Consider the following 23,023-nt stretch of genomic DNA (forward strand, 5'->3'; position numbering starts at 1 on the left):
CCTAGTTCATAAGGGGGGGGGGCTGCATAATCACAAACTGCACTACTGAAACAGGTTATTGGTAGATGGAATTGTAGAGTATGAGCAAGTAAATCTCACGAAGAACGACTTCCATAAATATATGTCGCTCTTCAAGGAGTCAAATATATTTATATCTGATGAATAGTGAGCTGTAAAGCCCTATTACATAGTGTCTCAAAACTGATGCTACCTGCCATCTCCCTCTGATAAGCTCATCTTTCCATTACTCTCATCACAGTACATTTGTCAACCATTAGGTCTTATCGTCAAATAAAAAACAAATACCTTTTCTTCATGGTGTTAGTGATTTCTTGGAAGGAACAAAACTCAAGTGTGACCCAGTTAGAGAACTCTGATTTAGGAAATTAATGTGACTTTTGTTCAATTTATGGATGCCTGCTTCTTAACTGTGGTCAAGTATGGCTCCTTTAGATTTTTACCATGGAGAGCTACATTTATGCCTGCCAAAAGTTAATGATTTTTCTGAGATACCTGCTCTGTCCGTTGATGAGATGTTGACTTTTCTAATCTTCCAAACTCATTCTTTCACCTGAACCGGTCCATCTCTTCCCTAGTGTTCTTTCCTTATGGGTGAGATTTAATAATTGTCTTTGCAAATGCATCATTCTAAAAAAAAAATCCAAGGTTCCATCCAGTAATACGGTCAAAGAAATTCAGAATGACTAGTCTGGTTTTCATTTCTCATTGATCTATGGCTTACACAAAAACTTGTCAAATGCGCCTCTTCAAGTAAGTGCTCGCAATAAATAAATACCCCATCTAGAAAGTGAGCTTCTTCCAGGCATTTGAGGTTTCACTGTACCAAAGGGAACGTTTTACGCTTACTGAAGTCAGTAAAGCCGCTAGTCAGTAGGATGTTGCTTTTTGACGTGCTTGTTCATGGAAAGCCTGCTTTAAACAACTACTTGGATAAAAAGCACACTCTTCATATTTCCCATCCCTTGTATGTTTACTGCTTGGTACTTAACTCTAAAAGCTATTTAATCCTCAAAACCTTGCTTGAGAAGTAAGTTACTTGTCTTGAACAGTAGTTCCATTATAATGCTTGAAATGGGAGTAGGATGGTGCTGTTTGAGGATAATGATTGTCTGTGGTTTGCGAACAACAGTACATGATAATTAGTGCATAGGTGCAGTTGCTATTGATGCTGGACAAGGTGTGTGACTCTAAGGAAGATATCCATGCTAGAAAAGTTTTGGAAATCAATTTCTTGGCTTGTAGTGACACTTGTATTAAGAGGTTTTTTTGTTTGCAAAAGAATCGGAGTAAAGGGTTGTGAATTGTAAATAAAAAAAAAAGTGAGTAAAACCTTGGGCCGTTGATTCAGGCTCTTGAATGGGATGTGAAACATTGGAGCACATTGCAACTGTTCCTACTGAGCAAAGCAACAATGTTTAAGATGATGTCTATCCCTCTGCTGCTTTATCTCCTACAATAGCCCATATAGAATCCCTAAGTCCTTCTTTCCCCAGGTGGATTCCATAGTGAGTACACAAGTCTGGGCAGGAGGCCAAACCCTAATAGCAAAGGGGGCCCTACAGTGCTCCAAGTTTGAGGGAGGCATAGTACTTCTGAACGTTAAAAGATACTCCGAGGCCCCACAGGTCAGTGTGGTAAAGTACTGGGCATATGCAAACTGGGAGGACCCGGCCTTCCCGATGGGTAGATGTGTGGAAAAGTAAATTCTGCCATGTTCTGTGTCCCTACGCGTCCTCCATCATATGTTATGTGTGCATGATTAATATGCATATATATTCCCCATGTTCGATTAATGACGCAATTACAGTTGTGTCTCTCTCTAGTATGCCAGTTTCCAGTTCTCGTGAATACTACGAATATCAGGCCTATGTAAAGCTACGTTGCCACGTTTCTCAGTGTGCACGCTATTTCATTGTAAAGTCCCCGTTTCTAGGCCTCAAAAGGGCCCGGACACCAGATTCAGCTCCTGGCTCCTGTCTCCTGAGCCTCGCTGAGGAGCGATACAGCCCCCACCTGTGTTCCTGACCCTTCACTTACTTCCTGCCTCACAGTGCCCGGTTCAGCCTGGCTCTGCCTCTGAGTCTGCCAAGAGTATGTTATGATTCTAGTTATCAGTCCAGTCCTCCTTCTCTGCATTCCTAAAGCTACTGAACCGCATCAATAGTTTCCGTCATTGTCTAGCCTCTACGTCTCCATGTAAGAGAAATACTGTATTTATGGTCATTTAATATTCTTCATCATGCACTACATGTAGAATAATGCATGCTCCAGTCTTAGAGTCTGTTAGCCTTTACCCCGATAACTTTTGGATTCTATCAACATGTTCTCTAAACATCAGATACTAGATACTGCTTAGGTACATGTCGCCCTGACTCTCCAGACTTCAGTCTCTGCTCCTAGCACAGAGTTCGTAGCCCCCAGCTTCTCCTAGTAACACGTCATTGCCAGTTTGCGCGCACCATTAGGTCTTGCCCTTTCCCCACGCGCCGGTGAAGCCACGCGTGCCCCCCCCCTGACCCTCTGCAGCCGTGACGGAACCATACCGTGCACGTGCAGATATTTCTGCTTCAAGTATCCCTCAGGCCCACGGAGGAGACGGAGGTGGCGGTCCAGCATCCAGACGAGGCGGTGGAGGAACGCGGCGAGTCCCGACCAGAGCCCAAGCCGAGAGTCCAAGGTCCGAGGTATCCGGAGGCCCACCCGTAACAGAAGTCCGAAGTTCGTCCGTCCGGCGTCGAAGCAGTCCAGTCCAGTCCGAGGCCTTCCGTTCTTGCTGCCCGGTGAGTACCGTTGCTGGGGAGTATCTAGACAGGGTCAATCTAATTGACTCTGGTCAGTGGGGTTTGGTGGTACACGGATCCCAAACGAAGTGTCCACTTCGGTGGATGCGGGTCCTGACGTGTCTCTTTATGAGACCGGTAAGTTTAGTACTGTTTTAGCAGTGCATCTAGTTCCTGTTCTAGTCAGTTATGTTCTCGAGAAAATTCATGTATTCTGTTTTCCGTATTCCAGGTGGTATTCTGTTCGAACTAGTATTCACAATGTTCTTCATGTATTTTAATGTCGTGGTATGAGTGTGAAGTAATTATCGTGTTTATTGTGTATTGTATTGTGTCCAGATTATAGTTCAGTCATGCCGCTCTTTTCAAAACTGCGTCAGTTAAAAACCAGAAAAGGTCTGCTAGAAGCAGCAGTTCCTGTTCCGCCTAGGGACAGTCCAGGTCATTTCATGTATCAGAAGCATGGCATTAGCGCCATATTGTATCTAGATTTATGGGTAGAGTATACCAAAGAGTTAGAGGAAAAGTATAGATGGCCCGTATCAGGTACGTGGGATGCCGAGTGCATCATGAGAGTAGAAGAGGCATTATGGAAAAAGAAAGCCAGACATTCACAGAAAGATGCCATCGAGTTATGGCGCAAAGAATCTCATAAAAGAACCGAAAAAGAAATCAGAAAGTCAGAAATAAGTCGAGAATCCTTAGAACGAGCCCAAGAAAAAGAATTAATCGAGATAGGTGAACGAGTTAAAACTGAACAATCAGACAGACAGAGGAACGCCCTCATTAAGGGTATGTATCCTCTTCTTGCCGAGGGCTTGCCAAAAGCGACCCCGGAGGCATCCAGTAATTTCCCGCCGCCATTAGTTCCGCTCAAGCTACGTCACAAACCGACCGCAGCTGATATTTTCATTTCGTCCTATTTGGACGACACGGTCCCAGAATATGCAAATCCCGCTCCGCCAGTCCCTGTAAATCAGGCACTTCCTGCTCCTCCAGACACCGGGGCACCCCTTGCAGTACCTGCTACGGTCCCCCAGGTTCAGCCCGCCATACAAGTTCAGCCCGCATTTCAATTTCCCGCCGCGCTAGTACGAAGAGCATCAGTCGATGATTCCAGTTTAGGGGCCGCAGGAGGAGGTCCTCCTGGTACCCCGCCACCGCACCAACGTAAAACGTTGGCCGAGTTACATGAATGTGCGTCACAGCGTACGCCCAAATATCAGTCCGCTGCAGATATCCGACGAGTCCTTACAGAATGTCGCTATGACCCAGTCACAGGTGATGATAGTATGATTTTATATTCCATACGTGTGAGACGGGTGCTCGGGTTTTTAGACACCCTACCAGATATGAAAGAAGATCTAGACAGAATATATCGTTTCATCCGTACAGGGAATGATCCAGAAAGTATTAGTGACGCCATGTCTCAAAGGAAAGCTGAAATTCAGCTCATGATATTAAAGTTTCTGATTAATTGTCTAATAAGAGAACAAGATTATCCGACCAAAGATCAAGCCGAAATGAGAACCCTGACAAGGTGGAGTGATAATATAGCCGACGGTAAGCATAGAACTATCGGTAGTATAGAGAGTATGTACAAGAAAATTCGTAAGGAAATAATAAGGTTACATGATCAACGTAAGGCAGCACAAGTAAGCGAGAAAGAAAATGACTCTACTGAAGAGGTAGAGGACGAGAATCCCGCCAGAATAGCGTATGTAGGAAAATCTAGATTTCCAGATCGCCATTTACGCCTAGAACACAAGTCAACTTTCCATCATCCGGCACCAGAACAAGGTTCTCTAGAACAAGTATTTCAAGCTACCGATCACATTCTGAAATCACGAATCGGTTATAGCGAGTTAAGTACTATGCATGAACAAGAACTAGTCCGATCAGCAGTCCGATGGATTACTGATTCTACCACTTTTCCAGACAAAATAGTGGCACAAATGTTTCTGAAATTGCCCCCAGCCGAGCAGCGACTGGTGGGTATGTATATGATCCAACACCTCATCACTTTGTATGAGGGTCAACATTCTGATCCAGGTCCGTTACACGATGTCCTGAACGAGTTACTCCAGTATAAATGGAAAGGTTTAGGTACCGATTTAATTAGTGTCATTCTAGAACAGCGCCACAAATATAAAACGTTTTTGAACCCGCATTTTGTTCATGTCTCACCCCCAGAAAGTAAACCCTTTTACATAGACAGACAGAATCCGTTACGAGAAGTGCATCCAGTTAAGACAGAGGGTGGTGAAATGCAACGAGTGTTTGTTTACACCCCGATCACAAAGATGGAACTCTTAGAGATGAAAAAATTAATTCCCTGTCATGATAAAGATCCAGCAGGGTTCCACCGAGAATTAAAAGACATGCTCCGTATGGGAGAATACACGTATCCAGATATTATTAAAATGTTAAAAGTCCTGTTGCCCGCAGGGGTATATGAGAAACTCAAAGAAAAAGAATGGGAGGTGGGAGAGAAAAAGATCGATTGGGCAGTTCTAGAAGCTGAAGACAAGGCACGAGTACCAGGTACCGGTCTTGGAGATAAATGTAAAGAATTACCAGAATTGTTAATACAAGTTTTGCCCAGATTATTAGCTACTAGAAAAGAAGACTGGGATGCAATCTCAGCCTGTAAACAGAAACAAGATGAAGATACTAGTGATTATTATTCTAGATTTGAAAAATGTTTTACCATAAACAGTGGCCTCAAGACAAGCAGCGAGTCATACCCTCATCTTTTTGTTACTAAATTAGTCGAGAATTCGAGTCCACAAGTTAAGAACCGAGTTTTGAAAGTCGAAAGTACCTGGCAAGCTAGTACCCCGTCCCAGATGTTACAGATGCTTCAATACCACCAGAATAGAATCAGAGAAGAGCAAGAACACGAGAGAAAGCGTATGAAAGACACGAAAATGAAAGTACTAGTTGCACAATCTGTTCCACAAGACAGTCAGAAGAGGGGTCCGAATCAAGCCAGTCATCCTGCAGCTCCCGTTAAAGGGAACTGCAATTATTGTAAACAGCCAGGTCATTTTATAAACGAGTGTGCAGTTCTGAAACACAACATAGCTACCGGTAAAACTAAAGAAAGACCACGTCCGCCTAGACAAGAGCAAGTTTCACAGACTCCTCAGCCACAGAATGCACAACAGACAGTTACTGTACCGCAGCCCATCGCTGCAACACAGCATGTTACACAGCAGATGTACCAGTATGCACAGTCCGAGTATCCAGAGTATCAGCCATATTCATGAAACAGCCTAGAGAGGGAGGTAGGCTTGCCTCTCATCGAGATACCTGTAGATCAAGAGGGTCCCTATGTTCACAGTCAAGTACTAGGGAAAGACAGAAAGTTTCTGATTGATACAGGGGCAAGTAGGACCACTATAAGTCATGCCGAAGTTCCAGGGGCTCCACTCTCAGGCTCTAGAAATGTTTCCCTTGGATTTTCAGGAAAGCCTATTGTAAATGAAATACCAAAGCCAGTTACTCTAGAAGTAGGTCCATTGTCCCGCACTACTGATCTGTTACTTACTAAGTCATGTCCAGAAAATCTATTAGGCATTAAAACACTGAAAGAGTTAGGTGCAGTTATATGCTGTTCCCCAGAGGGAATACGATTGTTCCTACGTGACTTCAAGGGTCACTATGTATTACGAGATTTTGATCCAAGATTGTCTAATGTTCCGCAGCATCTATGGGCGCAAGGTCCAACTGATGTTGGCTTTATGCAAATAACACCCCATCGTGTGACTCTTAAGCCAGGTGTAGTGTTACCACGAATCAGACAGTACAGATTGCCACCTGAGGCTGTAGCAGCCTTATCCAAAATTATTGACGAGCTTATGGCTCAAGGAGTAGTGGTAGAAACTGACTCCAATGTATGTAATTCTCCGATCATTCCAGTCATGAAACGTACTGACCCAAATGCACCTCCAGTATATCGATTAGTGATTGACCTTCGAGAACTTAATAAATGTATTATTCCCCAGTACCCAGTTGTCCCAGATATCTCTTCCCTATTGACAGCCATTGATTCCGAAGCCACATTTTTTACGGTCATAGACCTCAAGAACGCGTTTTTCAGTGTCCCCATTCATCCAGACAGCCAGTTTCTTTTCGGATTTTGTTTAAATGGAAGGAGCTATATGTTCACACGCGCTCCTCAAGGGTTCACAGAAAGTCCTAGTATTTACAGTCAAGCACTCAAGAGACAACTAGACAACATTCACATGCCAACTGACACTGCCCTGCTCCAGTATGTCGATGATCTACTGATCACAGCCCGTTCTGAACGTGCCTGCGAGCAAGCCTCACTTACAGTCTTGTATTTTCTTGCCGAGATGGGGCACAAGGTGTCCCCTTCTAAGCTTCAATTCTGTGTCCAGCAAGTGATCTATTTAGGCCACTTACTGTCCAAGTGGGGTAGGCAGTTGACACCAGACCGTATCCAGTTAATAGCGAGTCTTCCTCAGCCCAAGACCCAGAAGGAGGTACGTGCTTTTATCGGCCTTACTTCTTATTGCAGACAATGGATTCCTCAGTATGCATTTCTAGCTAAACCACTGATACAGTTAACGACACAGGAGGCAGCCGTATCGACTGTCCTCCCTTGGACATCTGAACATACACTTAGTTTCAATGAGTTAAAGAAAGCTTTATGTCAAGCTCCAGTTCTAGCAACACCGAACTACAGTAAGTCATTTACACTTTTCGTCACTGAACGTGAAGGTACAGCATTATCTGTCCTCACACAAGATCAAGCAGGACAATACAAGCCTTGTGCTTATTTTTCGAGCACATTAGATCCTGTAGCCCAGGCTCTGCCTGCGTGCCTCAAGTCAGTTGCAGCCACAGCACTAGCTATCAGACAAAGTGATTCCATAGTCTTAGGACACTCTCTGACAGTACAAGTTCCACACTCCGTGGAAGTTCTTTTAAACCGAACACAAACTCAGCACTTGACAATTGCACGTTTAACAGGTTATGAATTGACACTGTTCCAGCCACACATAGAAATCAGACGCTGCAACGTCCTAAATCCTGCTACACTGTTACCATCAGCTAATCCAAATCCTGCCACACACGATTGTGTGGAAGTAGTTAACATCATGACTAAGCACAGATAAACCAAAACCTCAATAAGGACCTATATTTCTTTTTAGCATTGAGTCAATCTTATCATTTTTTTAAAACGATGCCAAAAGAGAGAACATGTAAATGATTATTTGAACAAGTTTATTAATATTTTTTCTTTTTTATAGACAAAAATTATTTTGACACATTTTCACAACTGAATTGATCATTATCATAACAAACATTAGAATTACTCAATTTACATGTGAGCTTTCTTAAGAGACATTAAGAGTGCCCTCTAATAGCAACTAATCTAATCTATCATACATACATCCTGATATGGCAATCATACTTTAATCTAGACCTAAAATGACATATATTTCTTCATATACATAAAAGATAAATGGATACTAAACAAGAAAGACAAATACATTTGGCAGTTGTGAGGTGTACTAAATGGAATACACAGAGAGTCCAAGATGGTATAGGTCATCTAGTTATGGTGGCATAAACTAGCTGTGGTCCAAGACAGTTGTTGTTAGGCCGACGTACGTTTCGGTAAGAAACCTTCCTCAGGGCCAAGGACAATATGGAGCAAACAATTTAACTACACAATATATTAAAAGAGTTTGAGGGCATCAAACTGATTTCTGAAAAATGAAAAAGTACAGCAAAAAACATTATTATTACTTTTACATATTCTGTTTCTTTTACATGACATATTCAAACTGTGGCATCATAAACCTAAAGTTTTTACATTAAATAATAACAAATATTTACTCATAGCTAGTTGTTACTCCTTGCTGGTGATTACTCCTAATGAATAGTTTACATCTGATAAAGCATAAGAATGAATTTTTAGCAGTGAACAGAAATAGAGATCAAGTCCTGAATCTTCCCTTTATATAATATGCACCATTCTTATGCTTTATCAGATGTAAACTATTCATTAGGAGTAAACTTTAGGTTTATGATGCCACAGTTTGAATATGTCATGTAAAAGAAACAGAATATGTAAAAGTAATAATAATGTTTTTTGCTGTACTTTTTCATTTTTCAGAAATCAGTTTGATGCCCTCAAACTCTTTTAATATATTGTGTAGTTAAATTGTTTGCTCCATATTGTCCTTGGCCCTGAGGAAGGTTTCTTACCGAAACGTACGTCGGCCTAACAACAACTGTCTTGGACCACAGCTAGTTTATGCCACCATAACTAGATGACCTATACCATCTTGGACTCTCTGTGTATTCCATTTAGTACACCTCACAACTGCCAAATGTATTTGTCTTTCTTGTTTAGTATCCATTTATCTTTTATGTATATGAAGAAATATATGTCATTTTAGGTCTAGATTAAAGTATGATTGCCATATCAGGATGTATGTATGATAGATTAGATTAGTTGCTATTAGAGGGCACTCTTAATGTCTCTTAAGAAAGCTCACATGTAAATTGAGTAATTCTAATGTTTGTTATGATAATGATCAATTCAGTTGTGAAAATGTGTCAAAATAATTTTTGTCTATAAAAAAGAAAAAATATTAATAAACTTGTTCAAATAATCATTTACATGTTCTCTCTTTTGGCATCGTTTTAAAAAAATGATAAGATTGACTCAATGCTAAAAAGAAATATAGGTCCTTATTGAGGTTTTGTTTATCTGTGCCTGGTTTATCTCTCCCCCCTCTGGACCTCTAAGTATTTGGGAGAACTCTTTCTTTCTATAAACATCATGACTAAGCCAAGACAAGATCTGACAGATATTCCATTACCAGATCCCGACCTGACACTTTATGTGGATGGTTCATGCATGAGAACAAGTACAGGAGAACTAGTAGCCGCGTATGCAGTGACTACCGACACTGAAGTTATTGAAACACACCGTATTGACACCCTGTCTGCTCAAGCAGCCGAGCTAGTTGCTCTGACTCAAGCCTGCATACACGCCAAGAACCTGAAAGTTAATATTTACACAGATTCACGTTACGCATTTGGAGTCGTACACGACTTTGGAGTGCTCTGGCAGGAGAGAGGTTTCATGACTTCTCATGGAACCAAGATTCAGCATGGTCTCCTTATTCAAGCTCTGTTAGATGCCATACACTTACCGACATCTATTGCTATCATGAAATGCAAAGCACATACGAAAGTTACTGACATTATTTCCCAGGGTAACGATCTAGCGGATCGCACAGCCAAGCTTACAGCTCAGACTCCAGACATTCCAGTTAATCCGACACAGACACATACTCCAGATCCGACTACATGTATGACAGTTAAGGACCCTACTCAAGATGTCATAGATATACAGTTACATGCTACTCCTGAAGAAATCAAGAAATGGTCCGAACAAGGAGGGGTCCAGACAGATCAGGGATGGGTAACGAAGGGTAAAGCCACATGGTTTCTCCCCGACTCTATGGTTCAAGTCATTATCAATACCGCACATAGTCCAGCACATTTAGGGGAAAAAGCAATGTTAGACAGTATCCAGAACATTTGGTTCAACAAGCATTTACGAGCTGCAGCCAAGCAGAAAGTCCGTACCTGTATGATATGTTGTCAGTTTAATCCAGGTAAAAGTGTCCCGGTGGAACAAGGTGGATTCCAGCCTCCTGACCACCCTTTTGAAGTCCTCCAGATGGATTACATTCAGATGGAGCGATGTCGAGGTTTCAAGTATGTCCTTGTAGTTGTATGCGCTTTGTCCAGGTGGACAGAAGCATATCCAGTCCCAGATTACACAGCCACGACTACTGCCAAGCAGTTGGTTCGTGAGTTCTTCCCCGTTATGGACTCCCTAGAGTCGTATATTCTGATAACGGCCAGCCATTCTCATCTGAGCTAATGAAACACGTGTCCCTTTTGTTAGGGTACCAGTGGAAGTTCCATTGTGTACGCCATCCTGAAGCAGCTGGTCTTGTAGAGAGACATAATCAGACCCTGAAAATTCGAATTGCAAAGGTTTGTCAAGAGAAAGGTGTGGACTGGCTAATAGCTCTGCCAGTTGCCCTGTTCTACATGCGCATGGTCGCACATTCCAGATCAGGTCTGTCCCCGTACGAGGTCGTATATTGCAGGCGCACCGAAGACACGCTTTTCCTGTTCGGTCCCAGGGGATGTAGTGATCTCCGCTCCCTCGGCGCCGGCTGCCGTGCTCCGTCGCTGCAGGCTGTTTCTATTCTGGGCTCATCCAGCGTGGGCCGAGTCTGCCCGCTCAGCTCACCGCCGCAGCTCCTATTTCGTGACCAGTGGGGCCCCAGCCGTCCCAATCTTCCGGTTTACCGAGCAATCGTCTCCCCTTCCGGCAAGCGGCAGCCTCCTTTTAATGCAGGCTCTGGGCCTCTCGTCTCCGTATCGCCGCCATTTTGTAGATGCCTCCCGCCGTCATCCCAAGCCGGGAGACCGCCAAAAGCTCTTTAATTTTGCTCAATACTGCAGCAGAACTGTGCCAGTACAGGCATGCTCCGCTTTCCGATCTTTTGGTGGCATCAGGGGGTCCAATGCATTGTTTAATCAGGATTATGTCGGGTTTGCTGGCGGAGCTCGTCGCTCACGCAGCTTTCCTCATCGGCCTCCAAGCCACGCCCCCCCCCCCCCCCCCCCCCAAACTGGCCTGGTTCATACATCAGAACAGCATCTAATTGAGAGGAATTGATCCAATCAGGAGACTAAATGATTTGGGGTTTTCTGAAGGACATACGGTAGTTGGAATAATTAAGATTAGCCTTTGAATGATGTTGTCTTAAGGCGATTTACTATCTCCAAGAGGAGGATTAAGGGGGAATTTCTGGATGACTGTGTGACACAGGCATAAGAATAGTGAGCTCAGTGGTCTCCAGCACCTGCCTAACTGGGCTCTGGAACATCCAATCTGAACTTACTAGTAGAACTCTACCCTAGTTGCAAGTTAGCCCAAAGGTATAGGGAAGATATTTCTTGGGTCTGAGCCTTATTTATATGTGTGCTCTCAAAGGAAGATGCAACCCATTGAACTCATTCATTGGATTTATTCAGTATTATTTCCTAACTGTCTTTTAAAATTATGCAAAGAAATGGGCAACACATCCACAGTATTGCTTTTGAAACGAAGATGCGACACACTCGCACTCCTTCAGCAAAGGCCAATACATGGCTTAGGTTGTGCCTGGCAGGGTGATTGGGTGACTCAACATCTTCCAGGAGAAGGTGACTGGGGAAACACCCATCAGACACTTTTAGCACTTCGCCTATTGGGAGCTTAAACAGGAAGTTACTCAACAATTATTTTGGGTTTTAAGGAATAACTTGGAGACATCTTGAATCTGTGAAAAATGCAAGATGTCAAAGATTCACCTCCAAGTTAGTAGTGTTTCCTGGATGAGTGCTTTTACAGTAGATACAATTAATGTCTGTACTCTACTTCCAAAACCTCTGCTCCCCAAAACAGTATATTAATTTAGGATGTTGAGTGCAGGGCTATTTCACCTCGTTTAGAAATTTGCCAGCCTGTTCTTATGTTCACACTTTCAGGCCTTCTTTGTTCTTTGAGTTTCCTAACGCAAAGCTTACTAGTCAGGACTTTTCACTTCCTAGTTCATAAGGGGGGGGGGCTGCATAATCACAAACTGCACTACTGAAACAGGTTATTGGTAGATGGAATTGTAGAGTATGAGCAAGTAAATCTCACGAAGAACGACTTCCATAAATATATGTCGCTCTTCAAGGAGTCAAATATATTTATATCTGATGAATAGTGAGCTGTAAAGCCCTATTACATAGTGTCTCAAAACTGATGCTACCTGCCATCTCCCTCTGATAAGCTCATCTTTCCATTACTCTCATCACAGTACATTTGTCAACCATTAGGTCTTATCGTCAAATAAAAAACAAATACCTTTTCTTCATGGTGTTAGTGATTTCTTGGAAGGAACAAAACTCAAGTGTGACCCAGTTAGAGAACTCTGATTTAGGAAATTAATGTGACTTTTGTTCAATTTATGGATGCCTGCTTCTTAACTGTGGTCAAGTATGGCTCCTTTAGATTTTTACCATGGAGAGCTACATTTATGCCTGCCAAAAGTTAATGATTTTTCTGAGATACCTGCTCTGTCCGTTGATGAGATGTTGACTTTTCTAATCTTCCAAACTCATTCTTTCACCTGAACCGGTCCATCTCTTCCCTAGTGTTCTTTCCTTATGGGTGAGATTTAATAATTGTCTTTGCAAATGCATCATTCTAAAAAAAAAATCCAAGGTTCCATCCAGTAATACGGTCAAAGAAATTCAGAATGACTAGTCTGGTTTTCATTTCTCATTGATCTATGGCTTACACAAAAACTTGTCAAATGCGCCTCTTCAAGTAAGTGCTCGCAATAAATAAATACCCCATCTAGAAAGTGAGCTTCTTCCAGGCATTTGAGGTTTCACTGTACCAAAGGGAACGTTTTACGCTTACTGAAGTCAGTAAAGCCGCTAGTCAGTAGGATGTTGCTTTTTGACGTGCTTGTTCATGGAAAGCCTGCTTTAAACAACTACTTGGATAAAAAGCACACTCTTCATATTTCCCATCCCTTGTATGTTTACTGCTTGGTACTTAACTCTAAAAGCTATTTAATCCTCAAAACCTTGCTTGAGAAGTAAGTTACTTGTCTTGAACAGTAGTTCCATTATAATGCTTGAAATGGGAGTAGGATGGTGCTGTTTGAGGATAATGATTGTCTGTGGTTTGCGAACAACAGTACATGATAATTAGTGCATAGGTGCAGTTGCTATTGATGCTGGACAAGGTGTGTGACTCTAAGGAAGATATCCATGCTAGAAAAGTTTTGGAAATCAATTTCTTGGCTTGTAGTGACACTTGTATTAAGAGGTTTTTTTGTTTGCAAAAGAATCGGAGTAAAGGGTTGTGAATTGTAAATAAAAAAAAAAGTGAGTAAAACCTTGGGCCGTTGATTCAGGCTCTTGAATGGGATGTGAAACATTGGAGCACATTGCAACTGTTCCTACTGAGCAAAGCAACAATGTTTAAGATGATGTCTATCCCTCTGCTGCTTTATCTCCTACAATAGCCCATATAGAATCCCTAAGTCCTTCTTTCCCCAGGTGGATTCCATAGTGAGTACACAAGTCTGGGCAGGAGGCCAAACCCTAATAGCAAAGGGGGCCCTACAGTGCTCCAAGTTTGAGGGAGGCATAGTACTTCTGAACGTTAAAAGATACTCCGAGGCCCCACAGGTCAGTGTGGTAAAGTACTGGGCATATGCAAACTGGGAGGACCCGGCCTTCCCGATGGGTAGATGTGTGGAAAAGTAAATTCTGCCATGTTCTGTGTCCCTACGCGTCCTCCATCATATGTTATGTGTGCATGATTAATATGCATATATATTCCCCATGTTCGATTAATGACGCAATTACAGTTGTGTCTCTCTCTAGTATGCCAGTTTCCAGTTCTCGTGAATACTACGAATATCAGGCCTATGTAAAGCTACGTTGCCACGTTTCTCAGTGTGCACGCTATTTCATTGTAAAGTCCCCGTTTCTAGGCCTCAAAAGGGCCCGGACACCAGATTCAGCTCCTGGCTCCTGTCTCCTGAGCCTCGCTGAGGAGCGATACAGCCCCCACCTGTGTTCCTGACCCTTCACTTACTTCCTGCCTCACAGTGCCCGGTTCAGCCTGGCTCTGCCTCTGAGTCTGCCAAGAGTATGTTATGATTCTAGTTATCAGTCCAGTCCTCCTTCTCTGCATTCCTAAAGCTACTGAACCGCATCAATAGTTTCCGTCATTGTCTAGCCTCTACGTCTCCATGTAAGAGAAATACTGTATTTATGGTCATTTAATATTCTTCATCATGCACTACATGTAGAATAATGCATGCTCCAGTCTTAGAGTCTGTTAGCCTTTACCCCGATAACTTTTGGATTCTATCAACATGTTCTCTAAACATCAGATACTAGATACTGCTTAGGTACATGTCGCCCTGACTCTCCAGACTTCAGTCTCTGCTCCTAGCACAGAGTTCGTAGCCCCCAGCTTCTCCTAGTAACACGTCATTGCCAGTTTGCGCGCACCATTAGGTCTTGCCCTTTCCCCACGCGCCGGTGAAGCCACGCGTGCCCCCCCCCTGACCCTCTGCAGCCGTGACGGAACCATACCGTGCACGTGCAGATATTTCTGCTTCAAGTATCCCTCAGGCCCACGGAGGAGACGGAGGTGGCGGTCCAGCATCCAGACGAGGCGGTGGAGGAACGCGGCGAGTCCCGACCAGAGCCCAAGCCGAGAGTCCAAGGTCCGAGGTATCCGGAGGCCCACCCGTAACAGAAGTCCGAAGTTCGTCCGTCCGGCGTCGAAGCAGTCCAGTCCAGTCCGAGGCCTTCCGTTCTTGCTGCCCGGTGAGTACCGTTGCTGGGGAGTATCTAGACAGGGTCAATCTAATTGACTCTTGTCAGTGGGGTTTGGTGGTACACGGATCCCAAACGAAGTGTCCACTTCGGTGGATGCGGGTCCTGACGTGTCTCTTTATGAGACCGGTAAGTTTAGTACTGTTTTAGCAGTGCATCTAGTTCCTGTTCTAGTCAGTTCTGTTCTCGAGAAAATTCATGTATTCTGTTTTCCGTATTCCAGGTGGTATTCTGTTCGAACTAGTATTCACAATGTTCTTCATGTATTTTAATGTCGTGGTATGAGTGTGAAGTAATTATCGTGTTTATTGTGTATTGTATTGTGTCCAGATTATAGTTCAGTCATGCCGCTCTTTTCAAAACTGCGTCAGTTAAAAACCAGAAAAGGTCTGCTAGAAGCAGCAGTTCCTGTTCCGCCTAGGGACAGTCCAGGTCATTTCATGTATCAGAAGCATGGCATTAGCGCCATATTGTATCTAGATTTATGGGTAGAGTATACCAAAGAGTTAGAGGAAAAGTATAGATGGCCCGTATCAGGTACGTGGGATGCCGAGTGCATCATGAGAGTAGAAGAGGCATTATGGAAAAAGAAAGCCAGACATTCACAGAAAGATGCCATCGAGTTATGGCGCAAAGAATCTCATAAAAGAACCGAAAAAGAAATCAGAAAGTCAGAAATAAGTCGAGAATCCTTAGAACGAGCCCAAGAAAAAGAATTAATCGAGATAGGTGAACGAGTTAAAACTGAACAATCAGACAGACAGAGGAACGCCCTCATTAAGGGTATGTATCCTCTTCTTGCCGAGGGCTTGCCAAAAGCGACCCCGGAGGCATCCAGTAATTTCCCGCCGCCATTAGTTCCGCTCAAGCTACGTCACAAACCGACCGCAGCTGATATTTTCATTTCGTCCTATTTGGACGACACGGTCCCAGAATATGCAAATCCCGCTCCGCCAGTCCCTGTAAATCAGGCACTTCCTGCTCCTCCAGACACCGGGGCACCCCTTGCAGTACCTGCTACGGTCCCCCAGGTTCAGCCCGCCATACAAGTTCAGCCCGCATTTCAATTTCCCGCCGCGCTAGTACGAAGAGCATCAGTCGATGATTCCAGTTTAGGGGCCGCAGGAGGAGGTCCTCCTGGTACCCCGCCACCGCACCAACGTAAAACGTTGGCCGAGTTACATGAATGTGCGTCACAGCGTACGCCCAAATATCAGTCCGCTGCAGATATCCGACGAGTCCTTACAGAATGTCGCTATGACCCAGTCACAGGTGATGATAGTATGATTTTATATTCCATACGTGTGAGACGGGTGCTCGGGTTTTTAGACACCCTACCAGATATGAAAGAAGATCTAGACAGAATATATCGTTTCATCCGTACAGGGAATGATCCAGAAAGTATTAGTGACGCCATGTCTCAAAGGAAAGCTGAAATTCAGCTCATGATATTAAAGTTTCTGATTAATTGTCTAATAAGAGAACAAGATTATCCGACCAAAGATCAAGCCGAAATGAGAACCCTGACAAGGTGGAGTGATAATATAGCCGACGGTAAGCATAGAACTATCGGTAGTATAGAGAGTATGTACAAGAAAATTCGTAAGGAAATAATAAGGTTACATGATCAACGTAAGGCAGCACAAGTAAGCGAGAAAGAAAATGACTCTACTGAAGAGGTAGAGGACGAGAATCCCGCCAGAATAGCGTATGTAGGAAAATCTAGATTTCCAGATCGCCATTTACGCCTAGAACACAAGTCAACTTTCCATCATCCGGCACCAGAACAAGGTTCTCTAGAACAAGTATTTCAAGCTACCGATCACATTCTGAAATCACGAATCGGTTATAGCGAGTTAAGTACTATGCATGAACAAGAACTAGTCCGATCAGCAGTCCGATGGATTACTGATTCTACCACTTTTCCAGACAAAATAGTGGCACAAATGTTTCTGAAATTGCCCCCAGCCGAGCAGCGACTGGTGGGTATGTATATGATCCAACACCTCATCACTTTGTATGAGGGTCAACATTCTGATCCAGGTCCGTTACACGATGTCCTGAACGAGTTACTCCAGTATAAATGGAAAGGTTTAGGTACCGATTTAATTAGTGTCATTCTAGAACAGCGCCACAAATATAAAACGTTTTTGAACCCGCATTTTGTTCATGTCTCACCCCCAGAAAGTAAACCCTTTTACATAGACAGACAGAATCCGTTACGAGAAGTGCATCCAGTTAAGACAGAGGGTGGTGAAATGCAACGAGTGTTTGTTTACACCCCGATCACAAAGATGGAACTCTTAGAGATGAAAAAATTAATTCCCTGTCATGATAAAGATCCAGCAGGGTTCCACCGAGAATTAAAAGACATGCTCCGTATGGGAGAATACACGTATCCAGATATTATTAAAATGTTAAAAGTCCTGTTGCCCGCAGGGGTATATGAGAAACTCAAAGAAAAAGAATGGGAGGTGGGAGAGAAAAAGATCGATTGGGCAGTTCTAGAAGCTGAAGACAAGGCACGAGTACCAGGTACCGGTCTTGGAGATAAATGTAAAGAATTACCAGAATTGTTAATACAAGTTTTGCCCAGATTATTAGCTACTAGAAAAGAAGACTGGGATGCAATCTCAGCCTGTAAACAGAAACAAGATGAAGATACTAGTGATTATTATTCTAGATTTGAAAAATGTTTTACCATAAACAGTGGCCTCAAGACAAGCAGCGAGTCATACCCTCATCTTTTTGTTACTAAATTAGTCGAGAATTCGAGTCCACAAGTTAAGAACCGAGTTTTGAAAGTCGAAAGTACCTGGCAAGCTAGTACCCCGTCCCAGATGTTACAGATGCTTCAATACCACCAGAATAGAATCAGAGAAGAGCAAGAACACGAGAGAAAGCGTATGAAAGACACGAAAATGAAAGTACTAGTTGCAAAATCTGTTCCACAAGACAGTCAGAAGAGGGGTCCGAATCAAGCCAGTCATCCTGCAGCTCCCGTTAAAGGGAACTGCAATTATTGTAAACAGCCAGGTCATTTTATAAACGAGTGTGCAGTTCTGAAACACAACATAGCTACCGGTAAAACTAAAGAAAGACCACGTCCGCCCAGACAAGAGCAAGTTTCACAGACTCCTCAGCCACAGAATGCACAACAGACAGTTACTGTACCGCAGCCCATCGCTGCAACACAGCATGTTACACAGCAGATGTACCAGTATGCACAGTCCGAGTATCCAGAGTATCAGCCATATTCATGAAACAGCCTAGAGAGGGAGGTAGGCTTGCCTCTCATCGAGATACCTGTAGATCAAGAGGGTCCCTATGTTCACAGTCAAGTACTAGGGAAAGACAGAAAGTTTCTGATTGATACAGGGGCAAGTAGGACCACTATAAGTCATGCCGAAGTTCCAGGGGCTCCACTCTCAGGCTCTAGAAATGTTTCCCTTGGATTTTCAGGAAAGCCTATTGTAAATGAAATATCAAAGCCAGTTACTCTAGAAGTAGGTCCATTGTCCCGCACTACTGATCTGTTACTAAGTCATGTCCAGAAAATCTATTAGGCATTAAAACACTGAAAGAGTTAGGTGCAGTTATATGCTGTTCCCCAGAGGGAATACGATTGTTCCTACGTGACTTCAAGGGTCACTATGTATTACGAGATTTTGATCCAAGATTGTCTAATGTTCCGCAGCATCTATGGGCGCAAGGTCCAACTGATGTTGGCTTTATGCAAATAACACCCCATCGTGTGACTCTTAAGCCAGGTGTAGTGTTACCACGAATCAGACAGTACAGATTGCCACCTGAGGCTGTAGCAGCCTTATCCAAAATTATTGACGAGCTTATGGCTCAAGGAGTAGTGGTAGAAACTGACTCCAATGTATGTAATTCTCCGATCATTCCAGTCATGAAACGTACTGACCCAAATGCACCTCCAGTATATCGATTAGTGATTGACCTTCGAGAACTTAATAAATGTATTATTCCCCAGTACCCAGTTGTCCCAGATATCTCTTCCCTATTGACAGCCATTGATTCCGAAGCCACATTTTTTACGGTCATAGACCTCAAGAACGCGTTTTTCAGTGTCCCCATTCATCCAGACAGCCAGTTTCTTTTCGGATTTTGTTTAAATGGAAGGAGCTATATGTTCACACGCGCTCCTCAAGGTTTCACAGAAAGTCCTAGTATTTACAGTCAAGCACTCAAGAGACAACTAGACAACATTCACATGCCAACTGACACTGCCCTGCTCCAGTATGTCGATGATCTACTGATCACAGCCCGTTCTGAACGTGCCTGCGAGCAAGCCTCACTTACAGTCTTGTATTTTCTTGCCGAGATGGGGCACAAGGTGTCCCCTTCTAAGCTTCAATTCTGTGTCCAGCAAGTGATCTATTTAGGCCACTTACTGTCCAAGTGGGGTAGGCAGTTGACACCAGACCGTATCCAGTTAATAGCGAGTCTTCCTCAGCCCAAGACCCAGAAGGAGGTACGTGCTTTTATCGGCCTTACTTCTTATTGCAGACAATGGATTCCTTAGTATGCATTTCTAGCTAAACCACTGATACAGTTAACGACACAGGAGGCAGCCGTATCGACTGTCCTCCCTTGGACATCTGAACATACACTTAGTTTCAATGAGTTAAAGAAAGCTTTATGTCAAGCTCCAGTTCTAGCAACACCGAACTACAGTAAGTCATTTACACTTTTCGTCACTGAACGTGAAGGTACAGCATTATCTGTCCTCACACAAGATCAAGCAGGACAATACAAGCCTTGTGCTTATTTTTCGAGCACATTAGATCCTGTAGCCCAGGCTCTGCCTGCGTGCCTCAAGTCAGTTGCAGCCACAGCACTAGCTATCAGACAAAGTGATTCCATAGTCTTAGGACACCCTCTGACAGTACAAGTTCCACACTCCGTGGAAGTTCTTTTAAACCGAACACAAACTCAGCACTTGACAATTGCACGTTTAACAGGTTATGAATTGACACTGTTCCAGCCACACATAGAAATCAGACGCTGCAACGTCCTAAATCCTGCTACACTGTTACCATCAGCTAATCCAAATCCTGCCACACACGATTGTGTGGAAGTAGTTAACATCATGACTAAGCCAAGACAAGATCTGACAGATATTCCATTACCAGATCCCGACCTGACACTTTATGTGGATGGTTCATGCATGAGAACAAGTACAGGAGAACTAGTAGCCGCGTATGCAGTGACTACCGACACTGAAGTTATTGAAACACACCGTATTGACACCCTGTCTGCTCAAGCAGCCGAGCTAGTTGCTCTGACTCAAGCCTGCATACACGCCAAGAACCTGAAAGTTAATATTTACACAGATTCACGTTACGCATTTGGAGTCGTACACGACTTTGGAGTGCTCTGGCAGGAGAGAGGTTTCATGACTTCTCATGGAACCAAGATTCAGCATGGTCTCCTTATTCAAGCTCTGTTAGATGCCATACACTTACCGACATCTATTGCTATCATGAAATGCAAAGCACATACGAAAGTTACTGACATTATTTCCCAGGGTAACGATCTAGCGGATCGCACAGCCAAGCTTACAGCTCAGACTCCAGACATTCCAGTTAATCCGACACAGACACATACTCCAGATCCGACTACATGTATGACAGTTAAGGACCCTACTCAAGATGTCATAGATATACAGTTACATGCTACTCCTGAAGAAATCAAGAAATGGTCCGAACAAGGAGGGGTCCAGACAGATCAGGGATGGGTAACGAAGGGTAAAGCCACATGGTTTCTCCCCGACTCTATGGTTCAAGTCATTATCAATACCACACATAGTCCAGCACATTTAGGGGAAAAAGCAATGTTAGACAGTATCCAGAACATTTGGTTCAACAAGCATTTACGAGCTGCAGCCAAGCAGAAAGTCCGTACCTGTATGATATGTTGTCAGTTTAATCCAGGTAAAAGTGTCCCGGTGGAACAAGGTGGATTCCAGCCTCCTGACCACCCTTTTGAAGTCCTCCAGATGGATTACATTCAGATGGAGCGATGTCGAGGTTTCAAGTATGTCCTTGTAGTTGTATGCGCTTTGTCCAGGTGGACAGAAGCATATCCAGTCCCAGATTACACAGCCACGACTACTGCCAAGCAGTTGGTTCGTGAGTTCTTCCCCGTTATGGACTCCCTAGAGTCGTATATTCTGATAACGGCCAGCCATTCTCATCTGAGCTAATGAAACACGTGTCCCTTTTGTTAGGGTACCAGTGGAAGTTCCATTGTGTACGCCATCCTGAAGCAGCTGGTCTTGTAGAGAGACATAATCAGACCCTGAAAATTCGAATTGCAAAGGTTTGTCAAGAGAAAGGTGTGGACTGGCTAATAGCTCTGCCAGTTGCCCTGTTCTACATGCGCATGGTCGCACATTCCAGATCAGGTCTGTCCCCGTACGAGGTCGTATTCGGCCGCCCCCCTAACATGTGGGGTACACCTAGACCTCGAAGTATTACTGATGTTTCAAGTAATATGCTGACAGATTACCTAGCTTCCTTGATGTCTGCCCTCAACTCTTGTCGTTCACAGGTTGCCGCCGCATTTCCAGACAATACCGAGGTGGCACCGCATGAAATCGTTTCCGGATCCATGGTCCTAGTGCGAAATTTTGATCGTTCAAGTCCGCTGGAGCCTCGCTGGAAGGAGCCCCGACAGGTCCTCCTGGCCACCCGTACAGCCGTGAAGTTGGAGGGACGCAAAGGCTGGGTGCATCTTTCGCATATCAAAAAGTTTTATGGATTGAAACCAGTTTCAAAGAACATTTCCGAGGATTTAAAGGACTGCCAAAGTACTATTCTTAAGGACTGTCCCGCAAAAGACAATGATATTGCACCCTCCCTGTTAGAGACAACTCCGCAACAGGAGTATAAGAAAAGTTAAGGTCTAGTAAAATAAGTCAGCCAGTTTGATTGTCTAAGTCCTCCCCTAGGTGAAACGGTTAGACCGGTTTCTGACATGTATAAAATAGACCCCCATAGTGAGAGAGTTAGTCAAAACTCAATCCGATGTATCGTTTTTCTAAGTTTCGTTTTGTTTCTCAGCATTATGATTTCCTGCACCAGTTATGCATTTTATCTGTATTTTCCAGTTTCTCATGTAAATAAGTCTTCTAATGTTACAGTAGAGCACACGTTTAGTGATCTGCCTCCTCATGAACTCTCTTACCGCCTCGCTATGCGTAACAATTCTTTTATCCGCATGTTACATTATTCACACCAGACCAGCAATGCCACTAATTGTTGGGTGTGTGGTCGACTCCCCCCTTTCCAGACACCGAAGGGAGTTCTGCCACTGTTTCCTTATCCATTTTCACATAATGGTTCGTGTGGAGCATGGTCCACGTTAACGTCATCCTCAACAGATATGTCTTTCCTTAACAGTACATGTTTCCCAGACAAGCAAGGTCTTCCCCACAGAACAGGGTTAGATCTAGAGAATGAAGTTTACAACTTAGGTAATTATTCTTCGAATGTTATGGTCCTGAATGTTCAGTCTGATACTACTCCAGACTTACCTGCTATTTCAGTACTACCAGTCAAAGGCGAATTATGTGTCCGAAATTATGGTTCCGTACATGTAGGACACAGCGATTGTACTACTATTGTCAAGTATAGTGACAGTGGGAAATCTATTTTCAAAGCTTCACGTCATTCTTATTTTGTTTGTGGTCAGACCGCATATGTTCGTCTGCCCCTCGA

The 23,023-nt window shown here is 43.6% G+C and overlaps 1 protein-coding gene across 2 annotated transcripts in view; it reads left to right on the top strand.

Annotated features, from left to right (window-relative positions):
* PCCB (propionyl-CoA carboxylase subunit beta) overlaps positions 1-23,023 on the top strand; it is a 418,796-nt gene that overhangs the window by 357,741 nt on the left and 38,032 nt on the right. The window lies entirely within an intron of this gene.

Source organism: Lissotriton helveticus, chromosome 11 (genome assembly GCF_964261635.1).
Source record: "Lissotriton helveticus chromosome 11, aLisHel1.1, whole genome shotgun sequence".
Taxonomy (NCBI): Eukaryota; Metazoa; Chordata; class Amphibia; order Caudata; family Salamandridae; genus Lissotriton; species Lissotriton helveticus.